Source organism: Gallinula chloropus (genome assembly GCF_964237585.1).
Source record: "Gallinula chloropus genome assembly, chromosome: 5".
Taxonomy (NCBI): Eukaryota; Metazoa; Chordata; class Aves; order Gruiformes; family Rallidae; genus Gallinula; species Gallinula chloropus.
Genome location: NC_140090.1, coordinates 36,501,333 through 36,521,024, shown reverse-complemented (window position 1 = coordinate 36,521,024; position 19,692 = coordinate 36,501,333). Strand labels below are relative to the sequence as shown.

Genomic DNA, 19,692 nt, shown 5'->3' with positions numbered 1-19,692 from the left:
CTTTCCAACGTGAATGATTCTATTAAAATCCTGTGTTAATTATCAAAGGAAAAAAAGCCCTGCAACAAACCACCACAGACACATCATTTCAGTTTGAATTCTGGAGACGTTTGACAATGAAGAGAAATACAGCCCTTATTTTTCAGACAGGAAATCTGAGGTCTATAAAAAAATAACCAATTTAGCCAGAGCCCCACAGAAATTAGGCCCGACTGGGACACAATCCCAGCTCTTCTAGGGTCCAGGCACGTGTCTTCAAGTTGAAACTTCTTATCCATCTCCAAATGCCATTAAGTTGGACACAAATTTTTGCTACCCTTGGTGGATTAGGAAGAAAACAGTTCTTTATCCCAAGTGCCACAACCCGCTTGCCTTTTCACTCCCTTAACATTTTGCATGCAGTCTTATTATAAGAGCTGGCCACTAGATCAATGTCCATTTTTTTAAATGATCATATATATTCTCTTAGAAGTAGTTTTGTTAACAAGTCCAACCAGCTGCCTTTAAAGATAAGGTAACATATACTCAAGCTACCTGGCCTTACCCTTATTCTTAGCTTGATGAGAGACTAAGCATCTACCATCAGCATGGAAGCTTATATGATGCTTGGTGACACTGAGATGAACACCAAAATTTGGTCTTAATAATTATATGACACACAACGGATAGTCAGGTGGGGTTACAAGCCTATAATTTCATTAAAAGGCATTTATGACATTAAGCATCATTATAAGAACCCACCGATAAAATTACACACTTGATAATTAACCTTAAGATATCTCTTAATATATATTAGCTCTCTATAATAAATATGGTAATTTTTAAAAAGTCACCATTGAATACCAAAGAGATCACATTATCCCATAATACAGATGATAATTCAGGGAGTCACAGGTACTGATTACAACAGCCAGACTACTCAGTGTCACGGGCCAGACTGCATTCCCTTCCACAGTGCAAGAAGCTCACATGTACCCATCCTCATACACACCAGGAGGACCTTGTGGGACACAGGGTGAAATGGCCAGCCTCTTCTCAATGGTCTGTGGGGACAGGACAAGAGGCGATGGCCTCAAGTTGGAGCACCAATATGCAGGAGAACTTTTCACAGTGAGGGTGACAGAGCCCAGGGGGGTTGTGAAATCTCCTTCTCTGGAGATATTCAAGACCCGTCTGGACGCCTCCCTGTGTGACCTGTCCTAGGGAACCTGCTTTGGCAGGGGGGTTGGACTCAATGATCTCTGGAGGTCCCTTCCATCCCCTACAATTGTGTGATTCTGTGAGTACGCGTACAAGTGAGCCAGCACTCACAGTCACTGGGCCAGAACGTAGCCCCTTCTTGACAGAAATTGATGTCTTTACAAAAAGCATCGAGCGCACCTCTAAACTTGTAGGTGAAATATTTCGGTGCAAACACCACTAAAAGGTTGGAAAATATGCAGGAGAACGTCTGGCATAAACATGATTTCATTTTTAATGCGGTAGGCTTTGCTGCAGTCAACATGAAGGTGGTTTGAAAGGGGACATGGGGACTATTTGGCATAAGTCAAATGGAATTATTTTCTAAAAGCACTGCTAGTTGAAGCAAACACACCCTCCTGCCAATTGCAAATCAATACTTTTGACTGTTGAACATCAGAACTGCAAGTCTTTGAGAGCCTAATGGTTTTTGACATCAAATTAAAACCTGTTAGAAAAAGAACAAATAAATCTCATAGGTCAAACAATCCTGAGTCACACAACACACAGTGAAACCAGAAGCACCATGACTTGGCACAGGAATTACCATCTGAAGAAATCCAACCAGAAAAAGACAACGCCAGCAATAGACCCTGTGTAACAGAGGAAAAAGAGCGACAAAAGCAGCCCAGAAATGTTCAGACAGATTGTGAATGGATATAAATTCTGTTTTACATCCCCAATACTGACGAGTAACCAGAAAGCGCTTCAAGGCACCATCACACTGACTACTCTGGGAGGTAGATGGACTACAGCATCCTTCCACTCTCATGTCCCTCCCTTTCACTGGCCTGATGAGATGTCTTGACGTAGCGGTCAATCACCCTGTCTGGAAATGCCTCAGAAAGCCACAGAGGGAGCACTATGTCCATGCTCTGTTGGGCTGAGCAGTGCACGCAGGACCCTGCAACGCTTTGCGAAGCAGCCTCTGGCCCACAATCACACATCCAGCTTTGCTGTTCTCACAAAAATGGAATTTGATCCTAAGGGTGCCCTTAAATTGTCCTTCCTTACCCACCAAAAATCATACTGGTTCTTTGCAGTTCCTGAAAGCGCTGCCCTTGAAGCTGGGGCTGCAGTCACGTACAAACTGACAGGTGCCCTTGTGCTCCTCCCATATACTTCTCTCCTGCAGCTCACAATCTCTTCCTCCAGCTTCCGTGGTATTCATCACCTCTCTTCAGTCTTCATCTTTCATTGCAAAAGAGCTCCTCCCTGAACAAAAAGTCTCGTGGTGCTGCTTACGCTTCCTTTCTACTTAGTTTAGGATTTTTTTTTTTAGAATGAACAGAAATACCTCCAAAACTTCGTAGGTTTGACATCACTTCTGATATCCTTATTTGGTCAAAATTCTCAATACCTTGGAGCAAAGCCAAGGGGGAGAAAAGAAAGGGCCAAACCTGCAAATAGATCTTTGTGGGCAGAATCTGATAAGGAGACAAGTACCCAGAGAATTTCATGAGACAGTTTTGTTGGTATCAGAATACATTATGCCCAAATAAAATTGTCATGTTTTAATAGATTAATGTGTACTGATCAGCACTGAAATTATACGAAGGTACTGCACATTTCTTTCAGCAAAAATGAAGAAATAGAATTTCTATCTTGTTAAAAGCAAAACAGATGTCGTCTAGCTTTATCCTCCCATCTTCAGCTGATGATGGCAGAATTGGATGGTAAGGTGTCCACAAACATCCTTCATCAAGAGAGCTGAACAGTCAAACTGTTAACCAAGCCCTCCTTGGCCTTATTTTACCTTCTCTACATATTTAATTTCCAAGCGCTTTTTAAACACGTAGGCTAACGCTTTTCACTGTTTATTCTACTCATTCATTTCCATTTATTCCAATCCTGTGCTACTATTCAATATTGTCTTAGTAAGATTATATTTTGTTCAACCTAACCTCACGCTCTCTAATGAACTTGAAAGATATCTAATCACCAACCTGGATACTGCTCCTAGCAGTATCCATACCCAGCTTTCTTTCCTATCCAGAAGGAGGGTAGAAATAGCTGCCTGCATATGACTGTACTTACAGTTTACTTCACCTCTGTCAAACAAGCTTCTCAGGGCTTTTTCCCACCTGTGTTATCTGCAAAGCTAAAAACAACCCACGTAGGTCTGACAGATACAAAATCCTCTGCAGGTCCATGACCTGCAGAAATGTAAATCCTCTTAGGAATATCCAGTAAAAACATGGTCGGTTTTCCTGATATCCTATCAAAAACTTTTAGAGGTGGATGCTGTCCGTCTAAGAGAAAAGGCGTATACATAGGTTTTCAATAGATGAGATTATAGAAGCAGAATGAAAACAACCTAAAAAAGGGAATCCTACAGCAGTCACTGCAGCGATACTGTCTAAACGTACGTTATGCCAAGAATCATCATTTTAAGGCATTTTCAAACCTGGCAGGAATAGCGCTTTCTATGCATCTCTAATCTTTTGACATGACACAGAGGTATAATGACAAAAAAATACTCTCTGCATTACCCAGCTGGTGCCATCACCACCCAACAAGCTCATGATCAAACACACAGAGGACATTTTATGTGAGTTACAAGACAGAACAACAAGTGACCCTAGACCCTGACAACGGGAAGGTATCTGTTTGTAAAAGTGACGCTTTAAAGCCCGGTCCAGAAGACACTATGCTGTGCCATTTGAGGTGTGATGTGAGGGAGGAGGAAATGAGGCTAGAAATGAAGTGCCCTTCAGGACTTGTCCAAACTTAGCCATGGATATATCCCGTGTAAGCAGTGAAACATAAAACATCCAGATACTAAGAACCCCACACTTTATTAGAATATCCACAATAAGATGGGACTTGTGTGCTGAAAGCACTGAAAGGAAGAAGTTCAACATTAAGCCATTAAGGATCACTTGGCCCATTATCTCTCAGCCCCAATTCATCTCACACTAACACAATGATCAGCCCTGACCTACCTGTCACCGATACTTCCTCATCACAGCCACAACAGAGGTTTCCTCACACAGAATGTCATTAGAAATGCAATTACTGTGAGGATCCTTTAACATAAAATCGCTCTCCAAATCAGTGCCTAAAGCTATCAAGAAGTCAAACAGCCACTGCAAACAGCTATAACACAGATAAGTTGAGGAAGTCCCTTTGAAACTTCAGGATGAGCAAGGAATAGCCTTTTATCTCTCCCAACTGCATCCCTTATCCACACCCAGTACCAGAGTCATGTACGAAGATAAACGTGCTATACGGATCTCTACCTAGCAGTAAAACTGCCTGCAGCCTGGATCCCTTCTACTCATGTAATTATGCAACTATGAAATCGTAATTCTTTCAGAAGCAGACACAAATGCCCTTCCCAGGGCTTCGACTACTGTTAAAGGTCTTTTATTGTTGCCTAAACAACTACTAACCTGACCTGCCCACGTGTTTATACATTTCCAACAGCACCAGGGAAACTAACAGCACTGCTGAGGGGTAGAAAAGCAGGCTTTCAGTGAGCTGAGACAGCTTGTTCAAGGAAGGGAGGTGGACAGGAAAGATGTTAATGGTTATGCTGGGAAGAATTTCCTACCTGTCACTTTGCAGCCTTGATAATTTTCTATGTAATAACTAGAGGGGGAAAAAAAATTGGTAGCTTTACTAGCTGAAGTGAATCCTGACCTCTACCCATCAGTTTGCTCTTAGAGCTGGCTAGAAATAAGTAACAGAGAACAAAAATTACCTTGTTGTACAGCCTAAAAGTTAGTCACTAAGAGCTACAAAAGAGGAAAAGAAAGTCTTTCCCAATTTTATTACGGGAAGTGTTTGTGAAGCCTCCAGGGCTGTGGACAGACAGAATTTGGTATGGCTATTTCAGGTACAGTAAGGTACACATTTTCATGAGAAAAATGACATGACAGGCCTGAAAATGAGGTAACACATCAGCAACAAACTGAAGTGGGACAGTGGAAAGGAGACTTCATGTCAAAAAATGTGCGGGAGGAAAGGAGACAATGCAACAGGGCAGCTTTCAGACCTTTCCAAATGCCAAACTGCAGAAGAAAGTATCAAATTAGGTTCATAAAATATTAGGTTTTCAAGTGCTGTAGGAATCTATAGAGGAGTATCATCAGACAGGCTGGTGGTAGAAATAAAAGAATAAAGGGATTTAAAGAAAGGCAAAACAAAACATTTCTGGTAAGTTATGGATTTGTCCTGAGTTCTCGTGTCTTTAAGGATGTGGTCACAACTGGATGTTTTCTTTACTACCAGTGTTACTTTCTGGTGCTGTTAATTGTCTCCCAGCTCCTGAGGGCAGTTTTTGAGCACAGCCTCCATCTGTACAGCTCCAAGTGCACAAGCTGCAAGTACAGCCTGTGGCAGATGCTGTTATTTGATTGCCTTCACTTTTCTGGAATTTTCAGAGTCCCACCTCCCTGCTGAGGATGCTTCTGGATTTGTTTCAAAGGTCCTACTCAGGGAATGGCCAACTCTTTTCATTGCATGAGCCTTGTCTGGAAGCTCTTTCCATTAGGTGCCTGTACCTCATTTCCAGAAAAAAAGTATTCATTACTCGGGACACAATTTCAGCAGGTACGGATGGTTCATTACATGCAAAACCCCTTTGGTATGATTACCAGAGGTGAACTGAAGTGTGTTGAATCACTAACTAAACTATACACATATGTCTTTCCAAGATGCAAGACATCATTTTGCAAGACTACTCAAATTAAAAAATATCTAAGATAAAGACCTTCACCTGCCCCAAGAACTGCATCAGCACCAGCAGACAGCAGATACACCATAAACACCTCTTTTTCCTGGTGTGACGTTTTACTGTTTTGTGTAATAAACATTATTTATCCTGTAAATAGAAAGTTGATCTCAACCCATCCAGAAATTAAAAGCAGCCTGCCTTTCCTCGATAATAACTTCCAACCACCAAAGCCAGCACACATGGTAGACCCATCAAACAGGTATGTGAAGGAAGAAAATTTGAAGCCCAACTCAAATCTCACGGACATTAATCTCCAGCCTTGGAGACTGCCCTCTTTTCATCCTAATAACTGGAGGCTAGCTTAATAACAGGAATCACTACAGAAAGCGTGAAATGATCATCTTTTCTCTTGCTTACCCCATGGAAAAAGTGTAATTTTACCTGGGGCTAAAGACGCTTTCAAGGAAAAAGTGGTGCCCTTTGTTGTCAGGAGCAACCAGAATCATCTAACTAGCTGTTACTCCAGAGATAACTGTGGGAGGGAAAAACTGACACGGCTCTGAAATACACTGACTCAGCTGCAGAGGTGTGAGTTGCTCTGGGGGTCTGCCTGGGAGCTGTGACCGGAGGTCATACAGCCGAGGGAGAGCGAAGGATGCTAATGATTTCAGACTGAGCTGGAGACTCACACATCGTGCTATGCACACCTCCACCAGGTTAGCTCCAAGGACTTCCGAAAATGGCTGGAGTTCATCCAGCTTCAGTAAAGCTGGCAAGGGAGGTCTATTCCTGCATCCTGGGCTGTGGCGTAATCCCAAATATTTAGGATTTTTACTTCAGATCTATATGGGACAAGTTAATCACTCTCTCTTTGGTAAAAGTAGACAAAGAAAGCTTACGTGACAGCAATGTCTCCAGTTCCCTTGACTCCCTCGCTCTTTCAAGGTTTCTCTTCTCTATAGTTTACTTAATTTTGAAGCAACGGGCTGTTCACATGTAGCAAGCCAGATCTTTTTTGCTTTAATTGAGATGCTTTTATCTTGAAATGTCTGTCTTTAAATGCAGGTTTAGAATACAGAGCTGACACAACTAGTGGGGTTTTCCTGTCCACCTCACCAGGACCAGACAAGCAAAACTTTGCTGGACCTTCGCTCCAAGCCGGTGGGACACAAGCAGTGTGCATGCTGAGTATCCATGCTTGCTGATAACCCCCATTCACACAGTTCTGTTGCGACATTGTGAAATGATTACGGACTAAAGAGCTCAGAGTGCACTGAAGCAAGCCCAAGACAACCTGTGTTTGACTTAAGTGTCCAGATCCCAGCTGAGTTATCCCTATGGAAAGATAACCAGCGCAAATACAGCTCCTGCCAGGTACCTCAACCTAGTGCTGCCATGAAGAGTTAGCTCACACGTTAGCCTTCCATCTCTCCACTTGTGGATCATCCACCAAAAGAACAGCTCAGACTTTGGGTTTGCATCATGTGGCTGCTGAAGTATACCTGTTCCAGTAACAGGAGGCCTGAAGCCTGATTAACTGCACTTCTGAGCTGTGGCCCAAGACCCAACAGAAATAAGACGCTAAAGCATAACAGGTCAAAACAAAGTTGGGAAGCAAGAAGAAAGAGAAAGAAGCTGTGAAGCTAAGGTTTAGGTGAGAATTACAGGAATAACGCAGAGTGCTCCAAAATGACATGCGATTCATAAAAGGACATAGAAAGAAATGGTAGGAGAAGCAACTTCACAGGCTTATGAGATTTCATGACTTGACTGGACTGAGCAGATATTTTGATGGGTCCAGACCCACTGCAATCCTACATTAACATCTCAGGGTCTTCTCAACTCTTCAAAGCACAAATAAAGGGGTTCCACTGAGCTGACTGGTTTGTGATTCTTAGGTTGTGGGGTCCTTAAAATGAAGCCTTTGATTCTGGATGGGTGTTGACGCTCCTCTGGCATCACCAGAGGGGGAGTTCGTTCATCATCAAACATGTCCTTTCTCTGAACTCCTGCATAAAGTATGAGTGAAGTCCCCAGCTCCTTCAAATTATCCAGATATCTAGATTAGGTGGTGTCGAACATAAAGACTCTGCAAAGCCATTTGTGTTCTTCTGATGAAAGATGCTACATAAATATAGTAGTAGCACAAGCAATGTGATGCAAACCAGGTATTTCAATCCTGCCCTTACTGTGTGTGTCTCCACGTTCTGGTCCCACCAAGGGGCACATCCCTGCAGCTGCTGCACAGGCTGATTAGTGTGGGGAAAAAAAACCCAGTTCATTCCTATGCAGGAAATTCCCAAGCGAGGGAGCTGTGGAGTTGTATTTAATCTTCATTTCACAATTAACTCAGACTCTTGCCATGGTGCTTCCTTAGGGCAGCTGGGCACAAGGTGCTCTCTCTTCATCTCTCTCCAATGCCAGTTTTAATGCCTCCAGTGGGCACACCGGCCCACACTGGCTATGTTACCACTACACCTGGGCTAGGTCTCCCAGCCTTCTGGGCTGTGGAGATGCAGGCTACCTTTTCCCTATTCCCAGAGTACTCAAAAGGACAGGGATGTTCTCTAATCTCTGAAGAAAATCACAGCTCAGCTTACAGTATCGCAGCCCAAAAAGGTGAGAGAAATTGTAGCTTGTTGCTGCACTTATAATAAGCATCTCACCAGTAAGGACACAGTAACCTGGATACAGCTTTGCAGCTCCTCTCATACCCCCATCAGGCCAACGTAGATGCGCTGAACAAATACACGTTGCGGCAGAGACACAGCAACTGAATGTGTGACCCTCCAATTAATGATCAGGACCAAGAGCTGTAATAGGAAAAACTTAATCAAGTCCAAGACTTGCGGGTACAGGGTCACCCCCAAGGCTCTGATAAAGTACTTAGCATCCGGTGCCTCCCTGCCAGCTCTGCAGCATCTGCTTTCACAAGGGCTGCTCAGGGTGAGCTCACAAACAAGCCAGGTGTTTTCAAGAGCCCACGCTTTGGGTGCATAGCCCCACGCAGGAAGAGAATAAAAGTGAGGCAGACATCTACTGACTGTCTAAGAGAAAGACCGACTGTTCAGACACAGATTCTGTTGCACTGCAGGGCCTGGGCCCTGCGAGGCAGGATTTAATGCCTGCCATGTCCCTGAATGCTAACACAGCTCACCTTTGCCCAGGAAGCGCAGAAGTACTTAGTGTTGTTTTGGCTGCAACCACAGCTACCTGATGTCAACAACTTTTTCTGTAAAAGAAGCCTTTAAATTAGAACTAACTGCCTAAATAACAAACTTATTACTGCAAGGCTCTCCTTGCTGGGCAATAAACACTCATTGCCAAATAACTACAGTTAAGAGCCTGGCAGGAACACAGTCCTTATGACAAAGACTCTGAATTACTGCTTCAAAAGCGAATCCTACTAACCTGTGCTACGCATGCCAGCAGGAAGAATGTACCTATCCTCTGATTTGGGGAGTGCTCAGAGACTTCAGGTTCCAGCTCCCAGCGGATGGCATACTCCTGGAAAGCGTTTGATGCTTTTCAAAGTGCCAACCAAAGAGAGAGGTATCAGCGCATTAGCAATTTGAAAGGGCTTTTGGAAAGCTATTCTTCTCTCTTAGATTAATTGCTACAGTTAGACTAGCTCCAGCTCCTTCCTCTGAAGAGGCAGGCAGGCTAAATGTGTCCTGTAAAGGAGCTCCCAGTGCAACCTTAACAGCAGAGCTATGACCAGTGCTTTCTTAGTACTCTGTAGTTATAAACTGCCCGCGAGGGAGAGAACTTGGCTTTCTTGAAAAGAAGCCTGCAGAGAAGCCCGCGCTCGGAGGGCCAGCAGCATACTAAACATGGGCTGCCTTTCCCCCACCCCAGTCGCTGACCTCTTGCCAATACAATTACAATCGGGAGAGTATATTGTGTAGTGCATTCACTCTCTCCAAGAAAGTGTATTTAAAATGGATTACTTCTGCTCCTTAGGCAGGCGATCAATAGAGATGTGGACTGCAATAAGTACAGAGATGTCTGTGGGCTGCAGCACTTATCCTCTGTGTCTCTTCAGAAATTAATTAAAAATCAATGAAGTGTGCAGCCTATTAATAAGGAACCTCCAGATTAACAGATACAAGCACACAGCCTTCCCTTCATTTCAGAACAAATGCAGCCACAGCACAAACACATTAGAAATTCTCCGGCACTTCAAACAATGCTGGAAGAACCATGACCTTTCATGGCTATGCCCTGCATCCGACTGAACGGCGAGATTCTCAACTTTATGCACTCTTAATAAATTATATTCTATTTGTTTCGAGTTGGTTAAACAGGAGGACTTCGGATAAGCATTTCATTTAGAGGCTTCAGAGTTACTAGGCTGGTTTTCTAGAAAATGGCCTTGAGACAAAGCAATATCCCCAGCATGATCATCAGATCTCACAGAGGGATAGGTGCACTCTGTAACTCCTGGAGGTCACCCTTGGGATTCAGCAATAACTGACAAATTTGGTTATCCAACTTCTCCAACACCCTGGAGACTACACCTTGTAACCTGACGAATGCTTTGTTACGGTGAAAGACTGAATTTGCCCAGGTTTAGGAGCAGCTGGGCAGGGACTGGAGAAAGACATTTTTGTCACTCGTTTCTGTCAGACAGGACCCCCATCCCCAGCACCCCTCTAGAGCCCAGCAACATTAGTGTGCAGTGCACAAACACTCCTAGAGCTGCCAGACAGCCCAGGTCAGGGCCCCAGCTGAGCACACTTTCCCCTGCTTCTAGGAAGTGAGCTTCTAATAAAAACTCCCACTTTATGCTAATAAATATGGTATTAGAATAAATAAACAAACATTTAAAGAATAATGCTGTGTTTTAGAAGCAGCAAGATGAAATGACTTGTACAAGGTCATTGGTGTTGGGACCAAGGCAGGCACAGCTTCTAGGTCTTGGGAACCCCAGGTCTGACACAACATCCATCTTCTTCAGACAGCTGTCCTGGGAGACGAGTACTGACCCAGTAGCAGATAATCTTTTTACACTGAAAACGCACTGATAAACTGGCACTGGCACACACTGCATGCAAAGTTTTTCAGCACTCGCCTTATGTTGCATGTCACAATAATAAAGCATGTGACAAAACTGGTCTTTCCTGTCCTCTATGCTCTGCTGGGTTAGGTCAGACAGTGGTTTTGGACAGCTGAACTCACTCTCCCCTGTTCTTGGGCAGCGCCAACTGAGTATACAGGGAACTCTGTGGTGGCTGGTATCTCATGTGCTCGGATGAGGACGCTACAAGGGGAGTGTGTAGCAGCTCCCTGATTTGCAAAACCAAGTATGTTTGTAATTTCACTGGTCCCCCTGTAACCCTTGAAAGGGGAAGTTTTTGACCTCAAGGCACATGTTTCATAAGGCACTCTTGGTCCAATTAAAAGCTTTTAGCATCACCCTGTGTTCTCATTAGATAATTAAGTGTGGAGGGTTTTATATTTTTCCCTCAACAGACAGCACGACTGGGGCTGATTTTCTGAAGCAGGCACCTTTACTTGAAAGATGCCCTTGAAGCACGTGCACACACACATACACACACCCCTCTTCAGAGCTCTGTACCACCACTTTTAAATCATCATTTCCACGTAAATAAGAATACAACAGGACAAAGGAAGCGCTGCTTCTCCTGGAAACCACCACTTGCACAAGCTATTTCGCTGCAAGGGCCAACGGGCTATGCAGGAGAAAAGTAGAACAAGGGCATATTTACCCTCTCCTGCTCCTATTTTCTTTTCACATGAGCAGAGCAAGCAGCTGGTGTGCATGATGGCTTCTGCTTAGGACTGCAATATTGTTCTACAAAAGAAAATGTTCTGAATTTATTCTAAATGCTTTTGATACTCCGATTCAAGAGAGTTCTTGAATAAATTAAAGCTTTGAACTTCCAAACTCTGTTGCCACTAGGTTTCTGAGCACTTCTTAAAAATCCACATCACAGGTAACCATAGTTACCTATTTCATACCTTCCCCCCTACCCCCCACTTTTCTAATTGAGAAGCTTATGACAGCTGACAGAACAGGAGAGGCCAGCCACATAAACAGAGTGTGCTAGCTGATAATGGCTGGAGAAACCTGCTAAATAATCCATTAACCTTATTCAATAAATCCAGATGAATGCTGGAGTGGGGTGGGTGGAAGACAGAAAATGTGGTTTCAAGAGACACATATTTCCCCCAGCTCAAACGTCACGTTATTATTAATGGTTCGGAGCATCACTGTGTTGACAGTGAGAGCCCACAGACTGTGAGTCAAACTGCCACCGTGCCCCGCTCGTTACGTACGTTCAAGAATGAATAGCCTTTAGTGTGCGTGTGGGGGGTTAATCATTAAATACAGCCTGTCACTTTTCTTTTCACTTCACAATGCCGAGGAGGATGTTTATAACACAGATACTTTATCCAAGAATACATGAGAGGTCCGTATGCTCCCTTGAGCGCATGGAAACAACAGCCACTGGCAAAGTAAGGGACAGGTGAGCACTGCCCACTACACTGGAGCGAATGGCCTGTGCCCATCCCAGCTCCTCTGGCCCTCAGCTCAGCCCTAGCTAGGCAGAACCACCTACTCCATGGAGATACAGGCATCACGCATCTGAGGCAGGTTTCAACAAGCCCTCACATTACTTTGTTAAGAGATTACTCCCATAAAATAAAGTGTAATTCCACCCTCTAGGTATATGGACTCAGATAATTATGGTGCACTGACTGTGGTAGTATTTTGTGCTATACATTGGTTCACTCATCCTGCAAAGCGGTTCTACAGCTTTACCAAAGGACCACAGTCTCACACAAAGGTGAAACTACTTCTCAAGTCGTAAATGCCTGAAAAGAAACCTCCATTATGTCCTCAAAACACAACTAATCCCTCTTTTTGCCTAGATCCCAGAAATATCTAAATGTGGTTTGGCTCAAGCTTTCAAATTTGGGCTGAGCTTTCAAAAGACATTAACTTTTAAGGTGAATCCCAGTGCTGGAGGTTTCAGTTCCCAGAAAATTCTCAGCGAGTGAGAACAGGCTGGTCTAGTTGATCTCTGTACCCTCCCCAGCTACAGCAAATACTTCACTTACAGCTACATTTTTGTCAAGCTGTCTCTGGAGCCATGGATGCCATGATTTATTCAAAAACAAAGAAAAAAGACTCATGACTTTGACATCTCAAGATTGGAGCATGTGGGTGGGTGAATACATTGGAAGTTTTGAGAGCTGCTGAGCTGAAGCAGGTGACCTGAGTAGAACAAAGAGGAATCAGGGCAGGTCTATTTCCTCTGATAGTAACATTTCAAAGCGTCTTAAAACTCAGCTCCTGAGTCATTAAACTTAAAGGGGAGTTTTTCCACTAATTACAACTGATACAGGTTCAAGCTGTAGGTTGGCACTGCTACCATCACACAGCACCCAGCTGGAACCTGCAAAGTGTGTTGAAATGATATTTAACCATTGGCTAAGTAATTCAGCAGGGAAGCACAGGGAAACCTAACACCCCTGGGCTCCTCTGAAAGCCCAAGTCGTCTTTGAGGAGACTCATGCTTGGCCTTTCTCCCCAGCTGTGAACACATCCCTTCCTGCCACTTGCTCTAAACCACAGCCATGATTTTTTTCAATGATTCACAATGACAAACTGCTAGCCCTGCCTACAGAATATGCATGGGGTAGCCTGGGGTAGCCAAAAGCCTTTTAGCAGGAGTCAACTTCATCCTCTAACCTGTGCCAAAGATCTTCTGGAGACTGGCTGCTAACATCCTGCCTAGGAAGCTGTTCCCATTTCTCCTGGGATTCTGCAGCAGCATTTCCATGCCTGGAGCATTGTTCCAGCATTGCAAATTTGCCATATAGCCCAATTGTTTTTGCCAATTTGCCATATATAGACACAAACCTATTTTTATTTAGTACTGGAATGACAAGTTTCATAAAAGAAAGGGTCTGCTAATAGTAAAATCACTGCAGTGAGCAGCAAAGTCTCCTGTTGATTTCAGTTCATTTGGATCAGATTTCAACATAGGAGAAATCTCTGAGCACAGTTCCACATGCCTCTTGGCTGAAATTTCTCAGTCGTACCTCCATCTCTTGGCTGCCTCATTCCCGGTTACTTCTCTTTTAAACTGCCTAGCTATTTCAAAGGCTCAGCTACAGAAACTCACTGTATCCCCAAGGACCCAATCATGTTAGAGGGTTTTTTTCTCCTCCTCAATTAAAACTAACTGGCACCAGGCTTAAAATGTTTCTGTATCTCAACTGAAACACATTGATTAAAACATAGGCAAAGGCACAAGATGACCCCTAAACAGAAATACCTTTAAAAAGGTCTTTACAGTGAGGGTTCTTTGGGAGCATGGCAAGAAGAATCAAGCTGTCTCTGAGTAAAGCATAAAAAAATCAGGTCAATAAATGCTGCACAGTTGCCAGGTGGTACGGACTGTAATGGAAGGAACTTCTTTTTCCACCAGGCACTGAGATAATTGAGGATCCCTGGGATCACACACAGACACCTATCAACTGGCTTCTTGCCCATGAGATTATTACTAGAACACAATACATCCATATATAATTCTGGCTCTGCCTCTCCAAAAAACTCACCCAAACCGAACCGCTATAAAAATTACTTTTAGCACCTCAGCACACACAGCACAGGTCATGTGTGCACCTCCAATCCCAGATTTTAAATATATTAGAATTCACTTATAAATTCTACCCGAGCACATACAGAATGAATGGTACCAACAGCTTCTCAGAACCCATACTGTGTCTGCTAAAGATCACACCGATGGGTTGGGATGGGATGCAGAGGCTGCAATTATCTTCCATCACAAGAGCTCAGAAGTGACCATTCCCTGTTTTCACCGCAATCAACTTTGTTGTTGTTGTTGATGATGATGATGTTGTTTTTCCATTTTGTGTGTTTTTAACTTGGCTTCCTAAAAAATCAGGCTGGTGCAATCATGATGCATGTGCATTTATCTTCCTACATGTCCTTCTCTAGTAGTTTTTGATGCTTTTAGTTATTTTCAGCCTAATTTGGCACTACAGTTGTCTCACAAGATTTGCATTCTCACAAGTTTTCTAAAAGCAGGGAGGCAAGGAGAGGAGAAAGACTGTGATAGTTTTCCTGCTATTGTGATTGTGGTCTTTCTTGGGCACTAGAGACTCCACATAAGAAAGAGACGTTATTGAGGATACTCTAACTAGCACTAGGAACATATTAAATTCCAGATAACCTAATCACAAGACATAAATCATAGACAACCAGCTCTCAGCAGCTCTACTGCTCATAAAACTGCTTTTGTAAAGAGCTCCAGAGGGCCTCATTGATCACAAATTCCATGAAATTCCACCAGAGGAAAAAATGCAGCCCTATTTACATACACTTACACAGAGTAAAATTCGTTCTTGGTGCACTTAACCTGGGGAGCTGCAGACCAGTGCACAACCATGAGATCCTGAAACCTCATTCCCTTGAGTTGCTAAAAAGCAGCTACAGAGATGTTTGCCATGGAGTCAGCAAGAGCCTTTCTTCAGGAAAACTACTCATAGTTTTGTCCATCACACAGAAATTTCTGTGACAGCCTCATGAGGGGCTTGAAGACCACTTGTCCTCAGATTTACAATAGCTACGGTCCTCCCCTTTGTGGTGGTGTACCCTAAGGAAAGCAGGTATTCAGGAATGGGGAAGACACAACTGAGCAGTTTTGCCTCACTAACCCTGGGGCTGGAAGCATGGGGTGGGATGTGCAGCTCTGGGAAGTCTGAGCTGTCTTGCACACTGCAAAGCCCAAGATTGGATGTGCCACAACCAGTTTAGACTCACACTGCACATAGGTACAGAGGGCTAACAGGTCTTCTCAACCTGGAAATGCCATGGCAGTAAGCCAGGACACTGCATCTGGACCAAGCTGATAAGTCCTGTATGGTGCTCTACAGCACCAGATGGTCCCACTTCCAGGTCACAGGTTCCCACTGACCTGCTAATTCCTGTCCTGTCTTCCAGTCTGCAGTGGGGCTAATACCTGTAGAGCTTACCTTGTAGCAATGATGACATCATCAGACCACAAAAAGGCTTCACGAAAATCAAGAGAGACTAATTTACTACTCCTCAAGGACCTTGAAGCCTCTCCCAATACCAACTGAAAGCCCCCTCTGAACTCTAGAGAGCTTGAGATGAGATAGTTTTGAGGGAATTAGATAACTTTCAAACACTGAGCCCTCTCTAAAGGACCTGATGTGTCCTGCCAATGCTGCAATGTGCACTGGTATCCTGCTTGAACAAAGAGGCAATCCTATACAGGTACGTCCAGGAAAAAGGGCATGGGTTCCTTTTACTTTGCTGCTGTTACAACTGGGATGCTGGGCAATCTGGGTGGCAAAAGCAATGGAAACAGGAGCAGGCAAAACTCTCCAAGGCATCCTGAAGGCAGGTTTTCTGTGGCAGTCTCCCACATGGGCTCTCAGCTGTTTAATAATGTGGTTGAGCCTACAGTGCCTTTTCTTCCTTTAGCAGGAGTACTAATCACAGTCTCATCTATCTAGAGGCCTATTTTTATGAAACTCATACAAAGATAATATCTTTGAGACCTTTTCTCCCCTGTCAAATCTGAATAAATTCAACCAACATTCTGAAAAGTTATTGCAAGGGAAACTGAAGACAGACCCAGAGACTGCAATGAGGCTAATTTCCATAGAACACCAGGATAAGTCCAAAAAGTTTTAAGGAAACCCAAGCCCTTTCACATTTCTGCATTTTAAAGAAAAACAGCTTCCCTTCCATTTTTTGAAGGGTATTTTAAATATCCACCCAGACCTGTCCTGAGGGGAAAAAAGCTTGAACTACAGAAATACACTTTGTGCCATATTTTATGGATTGCAAACCTCACACAGCTCTGATAACTACCATCTGCTTCATCTGAACTCTGAGCTACTGTTCAGGAGAGAGACAGGACTGGAGGATCCTTATATCACAGACTGGACCACTAGCTTCCTGGCACATCTAGGAGAGTAAGCTTGGGCACCATCCAGGGGTTTTTTGCCAGGACTATCTTTCTGATCTTTCCTGTAAGGGCAGCAATACCGTAATTCCCCAGCAACCAGGCTATGACAGAAGTAAGTTCCTCAGTACTCCAGAAGGTTCACCAATACACATATCATATGGACAATTTTCACATCTTGCTATGCTGTGGAATTTCAGCCAACATAACAGATGCAATACTGCCAACCTCGAACACTGAAAAATTGAGGCCAGAACCTCTAACAAAAAAAAAGATGCTTACTTACAAAATTCTGAAATTAGAAATCCTTAGGGGTTTTTATTTTTATTTGCCATTTGGGCTCTGAGATGTTGAGGTCTACTTCAACCCTGTTTGCAGGCACCTCCATTCTTTGACATTGATTTAAATGAAAGTAGAAAAGCTCATGGGGACTGACTGGCACTGGAGTTTTCAAAGTATCCTGAGGAATGGTGGTTTACAACTCAAATGGTGGCAAGAGTGTGGATGTACAAGAAGACCTGGATAGCGAAAGGCATTCCCCCAACAACTGACTCTCAAAGGTCTAAAAGTTTAGTTCAACTTTGACATCTATTATAAATTACACTGCAGTGTTCGTACTATCAATTTATAAATTGTATCTACGAGACCAACAGTTCTATGCACAGTCTTCTGCCACTTCCCAGCTAATGCGAATGGATATGTTTACATTTTCCACCCCCAAACAGCAGTGTCTTGGTAGGTGTTGAACAAAAACCAGCCCAATCACAATAAGCAGCTGACCTGGCAAACACTAGATGTTTTTGAAACATCACGCTGTGTGTATTTCTAGAAGGAAGTTGGTCTGGCACATTTCTTACAAGAGGGTTAAGAGTGGCAAAGGAAAATGGGTCAGCCCAGTTGTTATGTGAAATAACACAGAACCAGGTGGGAGCAAAAACCACCTTTCATTCAGTATGAGGGTGAGAAAGGATTTTGTCTGTTGAATGGATTCAATGGCTGAAGAGAGGCAACCCCCAGAAGCCCAGCCAGGAAGCTCTGATGTCTCCTGCAGAGTCAAAAACCAGCCATGGAGAAAGGGAGCTGCCTGAACGCTAACTGGATGTCTGTGTGAGGCTAAGGGATAGCAGGATGCCAGGCAGAAGGAAGGCCAGAGTTAGAACAAGACTTTTAGCATGACTTGAAGGAAAACCTGAGTGTGATGACTTCTGCATTGAATTCGGGCAGGGGGGACTCAAGGCTGTCTCCAGGGAAGCAAGACTTTTCCATATATTCCTAAATTAAGTACAATTCATTAAGGAAAAACTTGAACAAATTACCTCTCTGCTATGCTCATGGAATCAGCATATCAGATCTCAATTTTCAGCTGATTGGGTAAGTCAGTAATTACTGGTGTTCAATCTTCACAGGTCCCTGTGGTTCCAAGGCACCACAGGCATGATGAGAGACACTGTTACTGGGAGAGGGGACAAGAATATTTTTCAGAGACAAAAAAGGACAAATGGTTGAATACAAACAGCTCGAGCTGCCAAAATACATGCGATTTCTCAACTGCAAATCCAGACTTCACAGTGAGCTGCCATTCCCTGTTCTGATGACGTGAGGGGGGCAATCCAACCCCCCCTTCCCCCAGGTTCATGGCTGTTCTCCTCTAGACACCCAGGATCCTGTGGGTTCTGCCTGACTGCTGCATTCTCTACCGCGGGCAGCCTTCAGCCTGCTTATCGTGAGAGGTGCATCAGTCCCTTTGGAAAGCTAAAGAACTGGAAAGTGAAAGGAGTGGGAAGAGTTCACTGATTTGGGCAGAACTGATTTGGCCAGAGGGATGGGGTTCAGTAAAGCTGATGGAGGAGATCTAACTTTTGTTTGAAAGTTCCTAGGTGAAAAGAGAAACAGCCAAATATGGAAAGGGAGACAGAAGAAGAACTTACAAGGAGACAGAAGAAGAAGAACTTACAAGGGAAGTGCCACCAGTTTTCAAAGGCTCTCAGGTACGATCATATTTAATGTTGGCCATTTTGAAGGAAATTATATTTTCTTTTGTAATTAGCCGAGCATTAGAATCAAAGCTACAGAACTCACACAGTTGCAATGTGTTTACTATTCTGGGCTGTGGCTTTTTTATATGTCCCTAATGCACTTTTAATACTTTTATCTTTCATGACAGGACTTGGTTTGTACCAAAATAATCACTGTATTAACTTTTTTTCTTACCCACTCAAAGCAGTTCAGTTCATTATTGCAGAAACATCAAGCCTCCCCAGTTCATCATTAATTCCTACTGTTTTAATTATGAGAAAAAAACCCCCAAAACCTCTCTAGAAGACTTAGTGCATAATAACACTGTAAATACAAATCTTTGCACAAAGCTATAAAATACAAACCAGAGGAGTCAGTTGCTAAAGTAAGATTCTGGTACAGATCACATTGGATTTGGTAGAAACTTATTTTTTCACTCTGCCAAGCCATTCCTCTGCTGCTCTAAACCCATCGAAATTCACTGCATTGCATCTGCTTGGAGAAGAATGAAGCTCTTAAAACTGTCCTAACAATGAGTTCAAACCACATCCCCATATCTTAATTTGACAAAGTTCAGGGAAATGTCAACTCTGAATGGTGTAGAAAAGACCTATTTCTATAATGAGCATGAATTGGGATTCTAATTCCAAACAGATCTTCAACAGGGGGAAAGTTTTGACAAAGATCTGACCCTGAACTGATTTCTAGTTTGGGCTAGTTTCCTCAGCTACTTTCACAACAGAAGCTGAGTCGATAAAC

The 19,692-nt window shown here is 43.4% G+C and overlaps 1 protein-coding gene across 1 annotated transcript in view; it reads right to left on the bottom strand.

Moving 5' to 3' along the window:
• ERBB4 (erb-b2 receptor tyrosine kinase 4) overlaps nucleotides 1–19,692 on the bottom strand; it is a gene marked incomplete at both ends in the record, with an annotated part of 629,788 nt that overhangs the window by 31,664 nt on the left and 578,432 nt on the right. The gene's annotated exons all lie outside the window — the stretch shown is intronic.